General features: G+C 42.5%; 1 protein-coding gene across 1 annotated transcript in view; it reads left to right on the top strand.

Annotated features, from left to right (window-relative positions):
* Nucleotides 1-8,752, top strand: part of LOC149301511 (uncharacterized) — a 235,000-nt gene that overhangs the window by 143,614 nt on the left and 82,634 nt on the right. The window lies entirely within an intron of this gene.

Genomic DNA, 8,752 nt, shown 5'->3' with positions numbered 1-8,752 from the left:
AAACCAGTTTCTCCTTCCCTCCAAGACCCCCATGTTCTCTCACCCTCAGAACCCCAAAATAAAACGTTAAAAGTAATATATACACACACATACACATATATCCATACATATATCCATTTTGGCCAAAGCACATCTCTTCCCATCACTATAGTAAACATTTTCCTGCTGGAGAGGAGTGACCAGTGGGGTGTCCAGTGGGGCTCTGTCCTGGACGCAGTCTGCCATTCAACATCTTTATCAATGACTTAGATGAAGGAATAGAAGGCATACTCATCAAATTTGCAGATGACACCAAACTAGGAGGAGTAGCTAATACTCCAGAGGACAGGATCAAGATTTAAAATGACCTGAATAGACTAGAAAACTGGGCCAAAGCTAACAGAATGAAATTCAACATAGAGTCATAGAGTTGGAAGGGACCCCAAGAAGGGCCATTCAGTCTAACCTCCTTCTGCCATGCAGGAACTCTCAATCAAAGCATATCCAGCAGATGGACATCCAGACTCTGTTTAAAGACCTCCAAGGAAGGCGACCCCACCACAATCTCCAAGGGATTCAATGTGTTCCTCTGTCGAACAGCCCTTACTCTCAGGAGGTTCCTCCTAATGTTGAGGTGGAATCTCCTTTCCTGAAGTTTGCATCCATTGCTTCGGGTCCTAGTCTCTGGAGCAGGAGAAAACAAGCTTGCTCCCTCCTCAATATGACATCCCTTCAAATATTTAAACAGGGCTATCATATCACCTCTTAACCTTCTTTTCTCCAGGCTAAACATACCCAGCTCCCTAAGTCCTTCCTCATAGGGCTTCATGGTTTCCAGACCCTTCACCATTTTATTTAGTCACCCTCCTTTGGACACATAGCTCCAGTTTCTCCACATCCTTTTTGAATTGTGGTGCCCAGAACTGGACACAATATTCCGGGTGGGGCCTGACCAAAGCAGAATACAGTGGCACTATTACTTCCCTTGATCTAGAAACTATATTTCTATTGATGCAACCTAAAATTGCATTGGCCTTTTTAACTGGCGCATCACACTGTTGACTCATGTTCAACCTGTGGTCTACCAGGATTCCTAGATCCCTTTCACACGTAATTTCATTCAGGCAGGTGTCCCCCATAATCCCAATTTGTTAGGACAAATATATATCTGTATCTAACAGGCAAAACTAACATACATACATACACACATATGTAAAAACTAATGTGGCTATGTGTGTATATATGTGTACTGATGACATTAAATAATAAAACATTTAAATGAAACGGGTAGAGTTGTATAGTGACAAAGAAACCATTCAAAACACCAACACTATTTAACACATGCAGGGAGGGGCATGGCTTAAAATCAGCTGCAAGGGTATGTTCATACTTGGCCTTGATGACATTAAATAATAAAACATTCAGATACAATCAAACAAACAAACGGCTTTACAAGTGTCTTCAACAGGATATAAAACTGTTGTAAATGTATTTTTTCTTTCAATCTTGCAGGCCAGCTCTTCCACGAAGTAGCCTATTTCCTCTCCAACTTTCTGCATATTCAATCACTTTCTTCTTCATACATGCCATCAAACTCATTTCTCATGAGCTTGTTAAGATACTTAATGGTTTGAAAATGCTGGCTTCTTTCTCTCTTTAGTTCGGCATTCTCCTTTTCAACCTCAATGCGTTTCCGCCTTTCTTCTGCTAGCTCTTCATGAAGCTTGCATGTCTTTGCAATCATTTCAGTAAGCATGTTCTTATAGTCCATCCTGGGGCCTCCTGTGTCGGCTGGTCCACTCCTTTCTGACATCCCAGGGTCCCGTCTGTTTCGCCGTTTGGGGAACCTGCTCACCTCCTCTCTCCCAGTGTCCACACCTCCGCTGGCCCCTCTTTCCTCATTTAAGACAGTAATTGTGGTATGAGAGACTGTAGTCTCTTCCGGCACTGGTAAAAAGTCGAGTGGTGATTTTGGAGGGGTCCTTAGTAGTAAAGGACCCGGGACCTCCAGTAATATGTGGAAGAGCCATGTTTTTTTATAGGATTTACTGGCATGAAAAGGCAGTTAAAGCTTTGTAGAAGCCATTCCATTGCGATGGCATCATCTTCCAGCCCACACTTCCTGGTTCTGTGGCAGTTATGGAATGCCAGGACTCAAATGCCCCGCGCGCCAGAGGTCAAGGGCCCCCGCATGCGCAGAGGTGACCTCTGTCTGTGGAGCAGCAGCAGCAGCAGCAGAGGCACGAAGGTTTCAGCGTGGTCTCACCTCCCCCATAATCCTATATCTGTGCATTTCATTTTTCCACCCTTAGTGCAGTACTTTACATTTTGTTAGCTTTGGCCCAGCTTTCTAGTCTATTCAGGTCATTTTGAATTTTTGTCAGGACATAAAGCTTATCATCATCATCATCATCATGCTTTTTATCAAAAAGTGGAGACCATATTATTTTGGCATGACTTCAGTCGCTCCCAAGGGCTGGAAACGAGTGCCTGATTTTGGGCAAGTTGCCCTCAGGGGAAGCCAATGGCAAACCTCTGAATAAATCTCACCAAACCTATTCCATAAACCAGAGTTTATTCCATACACCTGACATACATTCAAGTTCTGTGATACTGAAGGTTTACCAAAGCAATGAATGCTACTCAAAATGGTGGACTGGGGCCAGTCGTGATCCAGGGCTTGGCTGTTGGGTCTTGGAGAGTGTCCAGGAGAGAAAAACACACAATCGCAACCCAAAGGCACAAATATGTATTGGCTCTTGGCACACTAAGGAGGAGGAAATGTGTTTCCTCACATCACATGCTTCTAGAGAAACAGCCCTTTGTTAAAGGGGTTTCTTAAGAGTTTGCTAATGCCAGCGGAACATAGAGATGAGTTCACATCTCCAGTTTTTGCTGGATGTAAACCTGTCTTTTGCCATGAATTTTTGTGCCATGGTTTTAAAGCTCCCATTTCCAGATTTAGTGGGAGCAAAGGAATAGAAGTGGTCCACTTTCTACAAGTCCTTTCTGCCACTTCGTTCTTATGCCCCTCTATGGAAAACGCAATAGGCTCAAAATGAGTATATCTGAGAAATGCATATTTTTATGAGGTGCTGATTAAGGACTTTGGAGGACTGTGGGCTGAGTTTAGTTCACTTGTTGGTTCAACAGTTTGCCTCCTTTTCTTGGCTATTCTTATTAGGACAGTGATATTCCCAATGGCCCTGGCCACTGCATTCGTGGCAAATCCTATGGTCTTTGTTTTCTCTGCCTGGGTGACACTCTCTGGCCCAATGATTTTCCCTCTCAGACTCTTTATTTCTCTCATGGTGCCAGTGTTAAAAGGTTTTCCCCTCACCAGGATTAAGTCACAATCCCAAGCTTCTTCTACTCTCACCACAAATGTTCTGGAAATGACACATTTATGAGCTGTAGCTTAAGCCCAATGGAGGTCTAATAAGAGACCGAGTTCCCAAAGTGAATGTAAAACTGCCTCTCTCTCCTCTGAGGTATTTAGCTACTCCTGCGGATTTGGGGTCCCCTGCAAATGGGATTGGCATGCCCTCTGTTCTTTCCTCCTTAAAGTCCCTGATAAAGATGTGGAATAGCTCCACCGAATGCCATTAGGACTCAGGAAATGTTGGAATGGAGCTAGCAAGAAACATGGAGGTAATGGGTGCAAAGTTGTATGTACAAAATTAGCTTTGCTTTCTCTCTCTCTATCCTCAACCGCTCTTGTAGATAGTAATGCATATTGTTCTATGAATTTGTGTATATTGCAAAATAAGTGGGAATTAATGCTTAACTGGTGTAACTGTATTTGCAATGGTGAAGATCTGATAAAGGAACGATGTATATGCTTTGAGTGTATGTTTTTAATACTCAATAAAATGTATTTAAAGAAAGAAAGCAAAGGACTCAGCCTGGCATCTTTCCCAGATTGCTAAAACGACTTCCCCTGAATATCCATGGCTTTGCTCCCAAACTCTTTCCTTCTCTCCTTTGCATCCTTCCTCCTTTCACTAATCGCACACCAAACTGAAGGATAAATAAAGCAGTTTTATACCACTTTAACCTCCATGGCTCCATCCTGTGGATTATTCCTGGGTTTAAGTGCAGTTTTTTGAAGTATTTGAAGCCAATCTGGTGTACTGGTTTGAGGCCAGGATTTGAATTCCTCCTGTAAACCCATTGGGAAGTGGCCTTGGGCAATGTCACACTCTCTCAGCCTCAGAGGATGTCAGTGACCAAGAAGCCCCTCTGAAGAAACCGGCCAAGAAAGCCCCACAAGAAGCCTAGATCTCCCCAGGCCAAGCGGGCAACGCCTTTTTCAGGTTTGGGGTTTTTAAATCAAAAAGGTCTTGTCAATTTCGTCTCATGTAAACATTCACATCAATCATTTTCGTACACGTTTCCATTCTGCACCTTCTTCTCCCCAAAACAATGGCTTCATGTGATTCATACTGGATTAAAGTCTTAACAGAGTGTTCTTAATAGTTATTTATTGTCTCTCATTTCCACCTCTGTCTCAGAAGAATTTACATGTATTTTACAAAGAACAAACACAAAAAGTGTAAGGGCTGATCGACCGTGGAACACACTCCTTCCTCAGAGATCTTTTTTTGAGGGGGGGGGGGTCTCCTTCTTCTTCCATAGTATTGAGGCAAGAAATGATACAAGCCATAAAAAGTTTAAAGAAGCAGGGAAATCTCTGGGCCTTTATGGCTTTGCAGCTATCTTTTATAAAACTTTTTAAAATCAATTACTGGAACCATTATGTATAAACTGATAAGCTTAATCAAGATAGAAGGAATACCTCAGACCTGGAACGGAGCAAGTATAACATTAAGCCTGAAAGAAGGGAAAGACAGCCCTCGGATGACTTATTACATACCGTTATCCCTTCTTAATATGGATTATAAAATATATATACTCAAATTATGGCCAATAGATTAAAAAGGGTTTTAGCAGCAGAAGCAATAGTTGAAGAGCAAAATGGCTCTTTGTGAGGAAGGCAAATAAGAAATAACATTGGAACCACCATCTTAAACAGCTTCACGTATTATAATGTCAACCATAACAAGAAGTTTGCCTTGATCTGCATTAACACGGAAAAGGCATCTGATAATGTTAGGTGGGATTTTTAGTGGAAGTTCCAGAAAGAATGGAGTTGGGGGAGCAATTTATAGCCAGCATTAAGCTGATTTATAAACAATTAATAGAGAAAAAAGAGCTGAGTTCAGGATTAAGAGAAGGACAAGACAGGGCTGCCCTATTTCTCCACTTCTGTTTATCCTACTCTTGGAAATCTTATTTAGGGCAATTAAATCTAATACTCACAGAAAAGGGATAAAAATAAAAAGGACAACAAAAAGTAATTAAGAACTACTGGAAAATAATTATCACAAGACCTGGAAAGAAATAAGGGAAATTTTACAGAGATGGAATAAACTGAATTTGTCAATATTAGGAAAGATTTTGGTAATTGAAATGGTAATTTTACCTCAAATAATGTTTTTAATGCTTAACCTCCCAATTATAACTAAGCAGAAAATATTGAAAGAATTGTTTGGAAGGGAAACAAACCTAGAATCAACTGGGTTAATTTAAAAGATCCTAAAGAGAGAGGTGGCTGCGCTTTGCTGGACTTAAGGCTTTACTTTTGGAGCGGATGAAATTAAACCATAAGAATTTGGGCCCTTGGTATCCTTGGCTGGGGTTTGGTCCCAGGATCCCAAAATCCGTGGATTTTCAAGTCCCATTAAATAGAATGTTGTCCCTTATGTAAAATGGCAAAATCATGGTTTACGTTTCAGAATATATATATATATATATATATACACGCATTCTTAGTGTTTTCAAGCCGTGGGTGTTTGAATCCGTAGATAAGGAATCTGTGGATATGGAGGGCTGACTATACTGACCTGGCACACTTATTATTTGTGGTATGATAAAATATTAATTAATAAGGGCTTTTATAACCATCCAGTCAGAAAAACCTTGTTCAATATTTGTAAAACGATTAAAGAAAGGTTTTACTTTAAACTACTCATTTGACAAGCAAGGTAATATGGAATTAAAATCGAGCGAAGAAAGGAGACAAATAACATGCATTTGTTTAATTATCTCCAAATAAAACAAAGATCCGCAGAGGCAGAATGAGTTGGAAAAGTTATTATGGTTCCCAGAGGAAAAGAAAGGTTTTGTAAACAAATTTGCAGTAGCCCAAGGCTTATAGGAAAACCATCTGAAAATAACTAATAGATGACATTATACACCTCTGGAACTAACAAAAATCAGAAGAAGGAAGTATTTTAAGAGGCTTTGAAAAGATATCAGATACTATATTGGTTTTATTTTGAATGGAATGCAGATTATTTTGGGGAAAACCCCCAAGATATTGAACTTAAAAACCCCAAACAAAATGCCCCCAAGGCCTGGTGCCTTTTGACTAAATGCCAAATGCCCAGAAGGAACAGGCTTAAATACTGTTGGTCTTCCTACACTTTCATTCTGTTTCTTGGGAGCGACTGAAACCCTGCAGATTTCCAAAAATGATGGCACACAGAAGGAACTCTATAACCTGTTATTAGACCTCTATTAGGCTTAAACAACACGTGAAGAACGCTCAGTTTCCAGGTGCATGTTGGCCAGTATAGAATAGTATTTGAGCCCCTGAATCACGACTGGCCCCCAGTCCACCATTTTGAGTAGCATTCATTGCTTTGGTAAACCTTCAGTATCGCAGAACTTGAGTGTGTCTCAGGTGTATGGAACAAAGACAACCTTTGTAGAAATAACTTGTAGGAAACTGACCGCTTTTATTCCTTTGCTACCTCCAGATGTGGAAACGTGAGTTATCTTAAACCAACAATACACTGCATCACTCTCGAACATCACCTGCAAGAAAAACTGTAAACAAGCTTGTTGTAAACAAAGTGTTCCTTTTTGTTTCAAGGAGCGGTTGCCTGAAACGTATTTCAGAACATGTTGAAAACGTCTTTTAGCTTGGGACACTTTATAGATAGTGGTCTATGAGTAGCTGTCAATGAATAATTGGTGCCAAGCTGGGAGGGAAATTTGAAACCCAGAGGGCTGGCATCAAGAGAGAGTTAGGCTCCAGTCCTGAGTTCAAGTCTCATTGTGACAAATTGGTGGCAGCGGTGGGATCTGACAGATCCAGTTGCTGAGAGGATCCTGAGATCTGGCAAAGGGATCCAGACATCCAGAGAATTTACTGAACTGGCCAAACTAAAGTTCAGAGGTTTGGATGTGAAAAGTGAGGAAGATGCCTGAGTGATCCCTGAGGTAATAACTGAAGTGGGTAATTGTAAGGGATTACTTGGAGACTCAGTACACCTAAGAGTCCGAGATTCCCTGACGTAATCGTTCGGGTAGAGTAGGGGAAGAGTAGAGTGAGAGCAGGTGAATATCCCCGCCCCCCCCCCCGAACAGTACATAAAGAAAGATAACGATACCAAGAAATCTGGTACGAACCAGTGGCTTCTGAGGTTTAAAACAAAAGGACTTTGGCATACAGTGCGCCTGCGCCATACGCGGCCTTGAGCATACGCGGTCAAGCCGCGGGGCACGCGCGGGGCGGAAGGGGCGGCGCGTCCCATTCAATTGAAGGGGTGCGTGCACCTGTTGCGCCCTGCGCGCGCCCGCGCCGCCTCGCACAAGCCCCATTGTTTCCAATGGGGCTCGAGCATAGGCGGAATTCGCCTTACGCGGAGGGATCCGGAACGGATCCCTCCGCGTAAGGCGAGGACGGACTGTAGTAGGAAATCAGTGGAGGCAGAAAGGAAATGAAGTGATTCTGAGGTACCAGTTTGGGCTAAGATAAGAAATCACTAATGGTCCACGAGAAAACAGTAACCACTTCATTAAACACCTCAGGAAATACTTAATTATTGTTGTTTGTGAGGTAAAAGTTTGTGACAAAAGTACTTAAGTACTAAAAAGATGGCTCCCAGGGAGATAAAACCCATTTGGAAGGAGCAAGTATGGACACCTCCATAGCTGAGTTTCCTGATACTGTGGAGGTTTGGGAAATGAGGAAAGAGATTGAGTTGTCTAGGACTGAAAATGAGAAAAGCAGAAAGAACAAGACGGAGAAATGGAGTCCGCCAGAACTGAAAGGGAAAGAGAAGAGATGCTTTTTAAAACATACATTCTTTATTACTTTAAAAGTATAGATAACATAGACTGTTCATGCAGAAGGCAACCCATTTTCCCCATTGGGAACTCATGGAAGAGACCCAAGCCCAGCTTCACCCTTCATCTTGGGCTTTACCTTTAGCATCTATAAGAATTCGTTTTGGCTGTTCTCTGCGTAAGTTTGTTGTTTCCAGCTAAAATAGAAGTCGGAGCCTTTCATGGCCAGCATCCATAGTTTTTTGTGGGTTTATACTGTGTGACTCTGGGAACGCAGGAGTGGGTTCCATTTCCATCTGTGTATTGTTCTGTTGCTGAATGGCAAGGCCTCAGGGAGCCTATTTAATTAATGGTCCATTAGCCACAGAGGAGCCAGTCACTCCAGGACCAGGGGCTCCATTTGGACCAGGGGTTGCAGATGTGGCCATCATCCTTCTCCATGGGGCAGGGTCTCCCTCCGTTTTTGGGTGGGGGGCCGATGGAGGCCCTGCTGCAAGAAGAGGGCCTTTGACCACAGAGGAGCCGGTCACTCCAGGACCAGGGGCCCCATGAGGATAAGCCTCTCTTCCCCTGGAGCAGAGGGAGGCCAAATGTTCTTCTCCTCACCTGCTGTGCAGCTCCCCTTTGAAGGACA

The sequence above is a fragment of the Sceloporus occidentalis genome, unplaced genomic scaffold (assembly GCF_023333645.1).
Source record: "Sceloporus occidentalis isolate IW3139 unplaced genomic scaffold, rSceOcc1.0.p SCAF_21, whole genome shotgun sequence".
Taxonomy (NCBI): Eukaryota; Metazoa; Chordata; class Lepidosauria; order Squamata; family Phrynosomatidae; genus Sceloporus; species Sceloporus occidentalis.
This window is presented reverse-complemented; position numbering and strand designations above follow the sequence as displayed.